Source organism: Blennius ocellaris (assembly GCF_963422515.1).
Source record: "Blennius ocellaris genome assembly, chromosome: 13".
Lineage (NCBI taxonomy): Eukaryota > Metazoa > Chordata > Actinopteri > Blenniiformes > Blenniidae > Blennius > Blennius ocellaris.
In genome coordinates, this window is record NC_137662.1 from 6,260,659 (window position 1) to 6,271,180 (window position 10,522).

Consider the following 10,522-nt stretch of genomic DNA (forward strand, 5'->3'; position numbering starts at 1 on the left):
GCTGATATTTACCAAAGACTCAAAACCAAAATAATAACAAATGTTTAATAACAGAATTTTAAAAACCGGCAAAATGCCTGAAAATAGAAGGAAATCGACAGAAACCTAAAATGAGAATGACACACAGACGACTCATGTGCATAAAAACACAAAGGAGCAAAAATAACTCCAAAGAAGTTTAGAGCTAAAGACTCAGAAGGTCGCTGGAAAACTAAGGATAAATTCAGACATTCCACAATGGATACAGTAACTCCAAAAACACTGACAACAATCCCAAAACGTTTGTAAATCATCAAAATAAACAGAATTGCCGACGCTTAATCATAATGATAAATAAATCAAAACAAACTGACAACAAAAAGATGCAAAACAGTAGAAAAAAGGAGCAAAAAACCCCCACATACAACAAGAATATACATTAAACATGCAAAACAACTGCATAAAGATGAAGGCTCACGTTTGATAATAAATCCCAAGACAACACAGAGATGCAAGGCCGCTGATAAAAGAAGCACAAAACACGAAGAGTTAGAAAAAAAAGATCAGAAAAAGAAGCCAAACAACCACTGAAGTAATATGAAGCCACATATTTCAAAGGTGAAATGCAGCAAAGAGCTGGAAAGGAGTTTTTGGATGTTCAGTCGCTTGTATATTGAAGTCAGACCACAACACTCAGGCTCAGTGCCGTCGTCTTTCAGCCCCGAGGGCTCATGGGAAATCCTCCATAAGGTTATAATGTGGCAAAAATGAATGCTTTTACATATTGAAACCTGCATTCGTCTAATCTTTCTGTTTTACTGTCACCCTCTCCGTGGCTCCCCGGCTCTCTGCACCGTCCCACTGAGGATTCGGCAAAAACCTCAACATCCCCACAAGCTCGCCGTTTATCTGATGTCACTGACTCTAATAGACGCTTCTGAAAGATTCCTCGCCAGATATCGCGCCGCTCCACAAATCCTCCCCTCCCTCACTCGATCTTTTCGTGAGAAGACGGCGCAACAGAGAGTTGTCAGGGCAGAGCCGCCACACGTGACGGCTGCGCTGTAACAATAACTCGTCGACAGCTCATCTTACCGCTGCTCCCATCCGCTCAGCAGCCCACGAAGCCGCTGACGGCGAGCACAGGGCAAACACCAACAATGCATCAAGGAAATGCACAACTTCTGTGAAATGTTTGTGCATTCTGAAGCCCTTCCCGGCACTCACTTTCCGAGGTGTGTGTGTGTGTGTTTTGCACATGCGCTGCAGGATAGCTCTCCCAGCAGGTGTGTTTGCATGCATTCATGAGAGCACAGGAGTCGGAGGACTGTGGAGCATCGCGTGCTTGAGTGCTGTGGCGAGCTCGTCCGTCCAGTTTGGTGTGTTCCGCTCTCACACGCACACACACACACACACACACACACACACACACACACACACACACACACACACACACACACACACACACACACACACACACACACACACACACACACACACACACACACACACGGGTAAATTACAAAGAATGTTGATGCAAAAAAAAAAAAAAGAGGACTGGGCACACGGAGCAGAGCGCAGAGACTTTTATGAATGGAACAAGCTCATCTCACACCATTCATAAATATGCCTGAATATACATAGATGGTATCCAAAGTCCACTTCTCTAACCTCGAGGATACCGTGTCACTCCTGTGGCTCCCAGAGCGCGACCTTTAACCCCCCTCCCATGGAGCGCCATCATGTGGTTTGCGCCTCGACATCCTACAAATAAGATTGGACTGTTTGCTGAGAAATGTTGCACATTAGGCAACTTAACATTGCCTTGGGAGTCATTTGAAACACAGGAAGGAAGCGTATGTTCTTCCAGCTTGTAAAAATGATCTGAAGCTGTCAGTGCACATCAAAGCCCCGCTGAGACAGAAGTAATCCAGAGTGACAGGCCAGCCTTTCCCCTCCTTGCCAGAGCACCTAAGCCATGACAACACTTCTTCTTTGCTACTTACTCTGTAGTCATACAGACAAACACAGTCCCAGTTGTGCCTGTACACAGCGAGGAAACACCTTGGCAACAGTGAAGTTACACTTGGAGTGCATGGAAGAGCACAGGGAAAGCTGTGTTTATAAAAAAAACACAGATTAAAAAGTGTTTATAAAAAGTTATATAAAGTGTTTCGTCGGCATAGCAATGATGAATGTTGTGGCGCTGGGTGATGTGGCCAAACGTACACGGCTTTTAACTGCTCAACTATAGCTCTTTTTTTTAATTTTTTTTTATGTATTTTTAAAACCTTTGTTGAGAGATGGAACCTGGCAGTGTGAAAGCTCATGTTTTCAGCCTGATCTGCTTCGGCCCCTTTGGTTGGTGCGCCAGTCAAACTTCCACTGGACTTGAACTGGATCATGAACGCTTGTTGTCTGCTTGTGCGCTGTGCGCCAGGGCGTGGGCGGCCGCGCTTCACACTCGGCAATGTGGCCCACTTCTACAAATAGACCGCACCGACCCAACAATTGCACCAGAGGTCGTTCCAGTCGGACCAAACCTGACAAGTGTTGAAGACAGCCTCTATTGAACCAAACAGTGGACCTTCTGTCAGCGCGGACAGGAGGGAGGGACCAGATCAAGACCCACTAACGCTAGAACACAATTAGGGCTCAGCCTGGGTTATTAGAGCATGTCGACCGTTAGACACACCCGAGGAGTGACTCAGGCAGGAGGACAAGCACCTACAATATACAACTGACCTCAGTCATCATCCCCATAGAGATTGGCATATATAGAGTTTCACGTTCGTTTAAAGTTTTGACACTTTTTCTTTGTCCTCGATCTACTTGGTCTTCTTTGTTTATCTCGGCGCCGACAGATTCGTAAAAAGCTCTCGATGAAACAGCTCGTTGATGAAAATATGCCGGTGAGGGCTGTGACGTGAAACACACCTTTGAATTAAACAAATTCATGTGCTAAAAGATGCTCAAGAGGTTTGTAGGACTGTACAAAGTTGTGGTTTGTCTGTTTGAAGCACTGCTGTTCATACATTTGTGGGCTTTTTGTTGTTCCACGTCGAATAAACCGACGTGGAACGAAGTAAGACGTCTCAGGGAGGCGAACAGAGACGCCCCCTTTTCAGACTGACTGCTCAAGTGTGCCCGGACCGCCTATGTCACTTTTCTCAGCGACATGTCGAGGAGCTGTGACATTCTGACCGTGTTGTGGCAACACGATGAGAACGTCATGGTTGAGAGAGCCGCCTCCGCTGTCTCACACTCAGTTTCCAGTCTTCCTTTGTCTGTGCGTGCGAGAGACGGTTCCCGCCGATAGGCTGCGGGTGTCCGCCGCGCTTTATCCGTTATCTATGTGGCGCCGATTCTTTTGTGGTCGAGAGGACAATCCACCATTATGCTCCTTTAAAATGGACTCCGATTGCCATCTGTGACAATTCAAAGCAAAATCAAACTAAATTTTACAGAATCCGAAGATTTGAGGTGAAACCAGAACCAAGGCTGAAAAACTGAAATGATCTGGGTTTTTTTTATTCATCAGAGAATGTATGCCATCAAAAAATAATAACTCTTCAACTGTATGAGTATAAACAACAAGACATGTACAATCCAAATCTGAAATGTTTATGACATTTTAAATGCTTCTGAGATGCAATTGTAACTGTATGAAGTTATTTAGATTTATACCTGCAAGAACCTTGTGTCGAGCCACAGACAAGCTTTGGATTGTTTCATTTCATTTGATTTTTATAAATAAATGTGCTGATTCATTCAAAAGTGTGAAAAAAAAATCCATAGTTACAGTTTAATTAATAAGATTCATTGAGAATTTATTTAGATCTCATTTTCAAAAACGTGGGCGACCTCTTTATCCACAATGACTTTCAAAACTATTTTCTGTGGCCACATGACTTTTGATCTCATTAGAACTGTGTGTGTGTGTGTGTGTGTGTGTGTGTGTGTGTGTGTGTGTGTGTGTGTGTGTGTGTGTGTGTGTGTGTGTGTGTGTGTGTGTTCAGACTCCAGCTGAGCTGATAAGCTATGTTTTGCCGTATTCCTCCACCCTTCCTTCTCTCAATAGAAGCAGATCCGCTGGGACTGGGTTTTATTTCTGTCTCGATGTCGTTGGGGGGGAAGAGGGATGTGGGTGGAGAGGAAATAGTTTGTTTCCACCGCAAGTTGTAGCAACATATTACACATTGATATTTATTTGTCTTCATATAGTTATTTTTCTTTCGCACCAGGCGCGACCTATAAAAAGCCCCTTTGTGTTCCCATTGTTGAGTTCTAATGACATTAACGTGTTTAGAGACTGTTTCTCATCATTGTCTTTACATTTTACCGTCAGTTTTTATAATATTTCTTCTAGTTAATCTAAAATAAACCCTACATATAGCATCACAGAGGCCAACAGTCATTTAGATTTGATCTATTAGTTGAATCAAACAAATATCGAATAAAGAATAAATGTTTTCTCGACGTAATTTTAAGGTATGGTTTAAAAAATACATTATAGGTTATTTTCACGAATGCTGTCCAAGTAATGTTACTAAACATACAACTTATGTAATGTATTGGGCTGGCATTCTCTATTCTGAGGTTGAACACTCATGTACTTTTCTTTTTTTTTACACTGTTTCTTATTTTTTAAATGTATTTGTCAATTTCATTTGTCCAAGGATGTTGTTTGCGGTGTGGGGAGGGTGGGGCTGTTTATAAATGTTTGTATATGTGCATAAGTGAAATTCAATAAAAACCATTTGTGGAAAAAAAACAAAAAACATATAACTTGATTTGATTATTTTTTTTCATATTATGATAAAAACAGAGGAAACTGAACTTGTGCTCATTTCAAATATTCTGCTATGAAGTGATGCATCATGGGAGTGGACCGGCAGTTTAACCACACAGTGCGGATATTATTAAGACATAAGGTCACAGTAATGAGGAAAATTAATTGTGTGAATATCACTTTTAATAATAAATACACACTATACTGGGCCTTTGTTTTGGTTTTGTTTTTCTTTACAAAAAAGATTCTTAGTAGAATTGAAAAGAAAAGCAGATAAGAATCTTGAGAATTTAGCACATAGTTTGTTAAACAAGTATGAAAATATAATAAAAGTTGAATAAAGGGCATTTATAATGATAGTACATTTAGTGTTATTTACAAAAAGTATGAAAACAGTATGTACTAAATGTTTTTGAAAAAAAAAGCCCCACTTACGATAGTTTCATAAAAAATCACCCGCACACTTTTCGCTTCATGTTAATAAATATCTTAACAGACCGACAACATTTAAGCTCCCAACAGTTCAAGAAGCCAACATTGTGTGAAACCTATAAAAACATGATGAATTGTCCATAAAACAACATTATGATAACAGGAAAGCAGCTTAAGTATGATGGAACAACAAATGTGTGTACAGTGGCTAATAAATAAAATGGATATCTAACTTCCTCATCACACTGAGATTAAAAAACAAAAATCACATTCATCAGTCTGCAAAAGAAGTTTGACCCTGCATGACTCTTATAAATAGACGACAGGTATTTGTTTTGGCCTCAATCCTGTTGCACTGCGCACACGATAAACAGCCGCATTCACGACAACGCGTTGAATTAAATACAAAGGTGATTGCCAAACTCTCATACATCATCTTCCATGTGGATGATGGATCAGCAGCGTGCACAGACCCAAAGGAAATACCAATCCCCCAGTGAAACAATGAGCCAGGAGCTGACAGTTCACAGCATGAACGGTCCCTGAACACTCACGCAGCTTCCTTCCAATGCCCCCGGTGAACTCCGGCCAACTGAATCAATGCAAACACAGAACAAATACACGCTCGCTTTACTCATACAACCAGTGTCAGCTGTATGATCGCTACAAATCAGTGCAACCCAGCTTGATGGAGTTCAGATATTATTTCATTTCATTGGATCTTGTTTAGCTTTGAGAGGGGCTGAAGACCATCTGACAATGAGAGGAGGGACTTGACATTTCTCCAGAGATCACCACAATCAGGCACAACATGCAAACTCCACATGAAAAAGCACTTCGAAGACCAGCAAAGCGACTGTTAATCCACGTCTTGTTTTCACCCTGAAACAATAAGCAGTATGGAAATAGATGTGCTGCTCTTCACAAACAAGATCCCCAGTTCAAACATGATTTTTGCTTTATAACCGTAGTTCTGAATGAGCGGAAGAACATAGAGCAGCGTGTTTAAGGTGGAGCGATAGCAAGCAAGAAGCCAGTTTAAAAAACTATTTAAATGGACTAAAGATATTCTACGCACACACACATTCATACCTGCAGGCATCTAGAGTCACCAATAAGCCTCAAATACTAGTTTTTAGATTGTGTGGACAAAACTGCAGTACAAGGGAGAAACCTCTACAGAAAAGCTAGTCAGGAACATCCCAGGCTCAAACTCTGGACATTCACCAATAAGCACGAGTGCTTGCATCTACTACATGATGCAGCTCTACTTGCTTTTGAAACCTTCACTCTTATATTTGCAGCCAATCTAAAATGTACAGCGAAGACATGAGGGTTAGAATTTTGCGCTACTTTTCTCAAAAAATCGTATCCAACTTGAAAGATCATGTAGCTGATACAAAATATATCAGAATAGCTCAAGCATGTGAAATAAAGTCGAAAATGCATTCCACCAAACTGAACTGAAATGTTTTCATTTATAAAAGCAGCAGGATTGCCTTTGTATGATGATATTTTGGTACCAAGTTCAAGAAAAGGTTGAAATTTCACAAGAAATCATGAGCATCGGTTCGGAAATGCTTCATCTCTCATTATTATCTTTTGTAATTCCATACTGTAAGGTTGATTGACGAGTCCATACTGTGACCCGAAACTGTGTGTATGTCCATCGTCGAAATCCCAACCAACTCAGATAAATCCATCCTTGTGCTCCACAGTCACGAGTTCTCCCGCTTCGGTCTTCCCATTGTGGTTGCACAGCTATCTATCGTTTAGCCACCAGGTCGCAGCTTCAGTGAAATCAGCGAATCTCCATGTCATCTGAGTAGAAAGAAAAGGTGGCGCAGATTCCCCCTTTTTGACACCGTTGTTACGCTCAGCATTCAGGTCCTCCAACAGAAACTTCAGCAGTCAGGATGGTCGTCTCCTTGATGGCTCCTTCCTCTGCTGTCCCGACGGCCATTTTTATACACCGTTTGTTTTCACATGACTGGCAAAATAAGTCACAGTTTAACGCTTCAGAGGACTGATGCCGCATTTGTTTGGGGTTTACCAGCCATGAAGACACAAACACAAGACAACAAGTGTAATATGATACATGAGGCCGAGAGCTGCTGGAGCCAATGAGCTGGTCTCTACCAAAACACCAGCCTATGATCACTGCCCAGGCTGGAACTGAGGGCTGTACTGTAAATCAGAGGACAGTTTCTAACTCAAGCCACATTACATTCTCTGTTATTTCCCTGTGAATATAACTAGAAAGTGGAAGTATTCAAGTAATCAAATTTCTATGTAGGATTTTGAGGCCACATGTATAACAGGGATGACCGTTGCAGGCTAGAAACTGACAGTGATATCTTTTAATGTAAAAATATAGGACGTCTACATACTGTGATAATTAACTGTGTGAGTTTAGACTGAATCCGTCCTCGTGTGTGAGAGGGAACCACTCTGCTTGATTTAGATCTCAAAACACATTGTGCGTGTTTTGTTTTTTTCCTGGACTGTTTGTGTTTTAGTTTCAGTCACTATGAAGGGGGCTACATAAACAAGAGCAGGTTATTTACCATCCATTTGCCCTCTGGTTATGCAACATCGTGGTTTCTATGGGCCTCGGCCTGTGATGCTCTGATTTTGTTTCCAGTGTCATTGGGAGTCCAGTGAACATGTTTAATTGAAGTCTTACACTCCTGGAAGACTCAGCTGCTTCTTTGGAGGCTTCCTTCATCTCTGAAGATTGTTAGAAAGCTCCCAATTTCTCCACTTGGCTAATTATTGTTCACCACTGCTGCCTACTTCCTCCTTTTTTCCCCCAAGCACATCCTGTTCCAGTTCATATGGTCTGCCCTGTGTGGGACAAGAGGCGGCACTTCGCGTGACTTCCAGCTCTGCAGGCCGCAGCCTATCGTGCATGGCTGTCCGTCATCATTGCTTTCTTGTAAAAACACCAAAGACAGGCCCGGGGAGGGGGTCCCAGAGGAGAGGCTGAGCTCCCCTTTGAGTGCTGCCTCACCTCTGACCTCTCACAGGGGGAAGGAGATAAACACGAGGGGGGAGACGGCTAAGCTTCAGTGACTTTTAATGACAGAGCCAGTTTGGGTTAGAATAGCAACACTGTCATCACGCAGAGAGCAGATAGGATTAGGCCTCATCAGGCGAGGAGGCAGCCTCTCTGGCTCTGTTTGCATCTGCATCCGTCTGCGTTAGGGAGATGGAAGCAGCTTTTATATACACTCCCTTTGCACGAAAATCACACAACTCAGATGCTATTTGTCCTTGTAAAAAAAAAAAAAAAAAATGTACAAAGTCATCGTCGCTTGTGGTTGCATGGATATGCCCCCAAAGACAAAATTTCAAAGAGGTAAAACAAAATGTGTTTTTGCCAATTTTTATTTTAACTGCAGCCCCCTTGATCATACTTGTCATCGATATTCATCTCCACATAATCCCCACTTCATTCCTTTCACACAGTAATCCGCAAAAACAAAACGCCTCCACCTTCATTAGAAGCTATTCCAGTCCCATTCACTGGGTATTTTCCACGGGCCTTCTGGTCGGTCTCTTCAATTAGGCCAATAAAAACAATGAGTGACAACAACAGTTTGCGAGGACGGAGGCGGGCGAAGCTGTTTGTCGTCAGCGCGGGTTTTGAAAAGCGCAGTCATGCGGCTGAACGCGTAATAAGCCTCCCATTCTTTTCCAGGGAAGCACCGATAGTTCAATCAGACTCCGAAGACCCTTCAAAAAAAGTTTTTCTTCCAATAAGACAAAAAAAAAAAAAAAACTGTCAGATTCGGGATTCAGGGGGTGAAAATGCCCTTTTAGTGTGAGAGCGGAGGAGAGACGCCTTCACGGGCTGCTGGCTACGCTTTGGCGAGGGCCTCTGTAGCCATTGGCCAGACAAAAAAAAAAAGACCCCAGAGATAGAGGTACCTCAGTGAGCGCTTAGTTAATCTGCAAGGTCATTAGGATACGACAGACACTCATTAGCATCATTCTCATGAACTGAGACTGAAAGCGTTTTTTTTCCTCTTCTTCCCTTTTCTTCTTTTCGTTCTGTGGTGGTCAATAAAAGGGGAAACCCATGTTTTGTGGACTTCTGGGAAATATTGCGACGGGGGGGGGTTGTTGTGGGACGCTTTGACATTTGGAGTCACCGGGGTCATTCAGTCGTAATGAGGCGGTCAGACCAAAGTAAACGGGTCTGCCCCGGCGCTCAACTCTCTCTGCTGTCTCTTCGCCAAGATAGGCGACCGTTTGGTTTGGTGGTCGTCGGACCAATCACATGGCGGCAGGTTGATTCATCTCTCATGGAAAGTAATTAACTGGACAGAGCCACACAGACAATTCTGATGAGTGTGTGTGTGTGTGTGCGCGCGTGCTTGTGCAGATATTCTGTCTTTTCTGTACTGCTGCAGATGGTTGAAGTCGATGTGAGGCTGACAGAGTGATGTAAACCGCTCCTTAAAGCCCACGCTGCGACAGTGGAGGGTCACGTCAGGTTAAATGCCAGGCTGCGGTGCTTGTCAGTTCTTATTATACACATGGCGTGTGTGGCTTGACCCAGCAACGAAGTAGCAAAGTTCAAATGCTTTATTACTGTACTAGTAAGGAAATCAGTTCCTGGAGCAGTTACCCATGATCCTCTGCTGTGACGTCATGTTGGGAAGGAGATCCACCTTAGATGCGCTTTTATTCATACATGGAATCTTTTATTATTTAAAAAAAACAAAAAAACATTAGAATGCGTTTACTTGCATGTGGACGTTGCATTATGTTCGCATTCAATGATCCCTTGTAAATGTACCTGAGTGATTACTGTGGTTTTAGAGGTAGAATGAATTGGGTTTGTGACGCAGGGCTGCCTGATGACCCAAAGATCAAAGATCGGGGAACCTACGGCCATCTTCACACATTCTGCTTCTCAAAAGGCTGAAACATCAGTTGCCAATGAACCCAATTCAAAGAAGTATGTTTTTCTTCATTTCATTGCCCTGTTCCATTATTTTTATAAGCTGTTGTCATCAGAAAAACGATACATTTCCTATCAAATGGTAAAATATCGGACATTGAACATACGATATGTTGTCTGTGTGCTGTCATGAAGAAAGTATGGATTTGTAATAAAAGTGAAATGTCACGTTCCTGTTTTTATTTATGTACTTGAGCACAAATACATATCATTTATATTTCTGTTATTTGGAAGCAAGTTGATGTATTTACTGAGATTTTCCGAACAAGCTTCATCCAAAATTGTTGACATATTAATGAACATATAAACAATCCTCTTGTGTGTCTATTGGTATGCTTCATTTACAG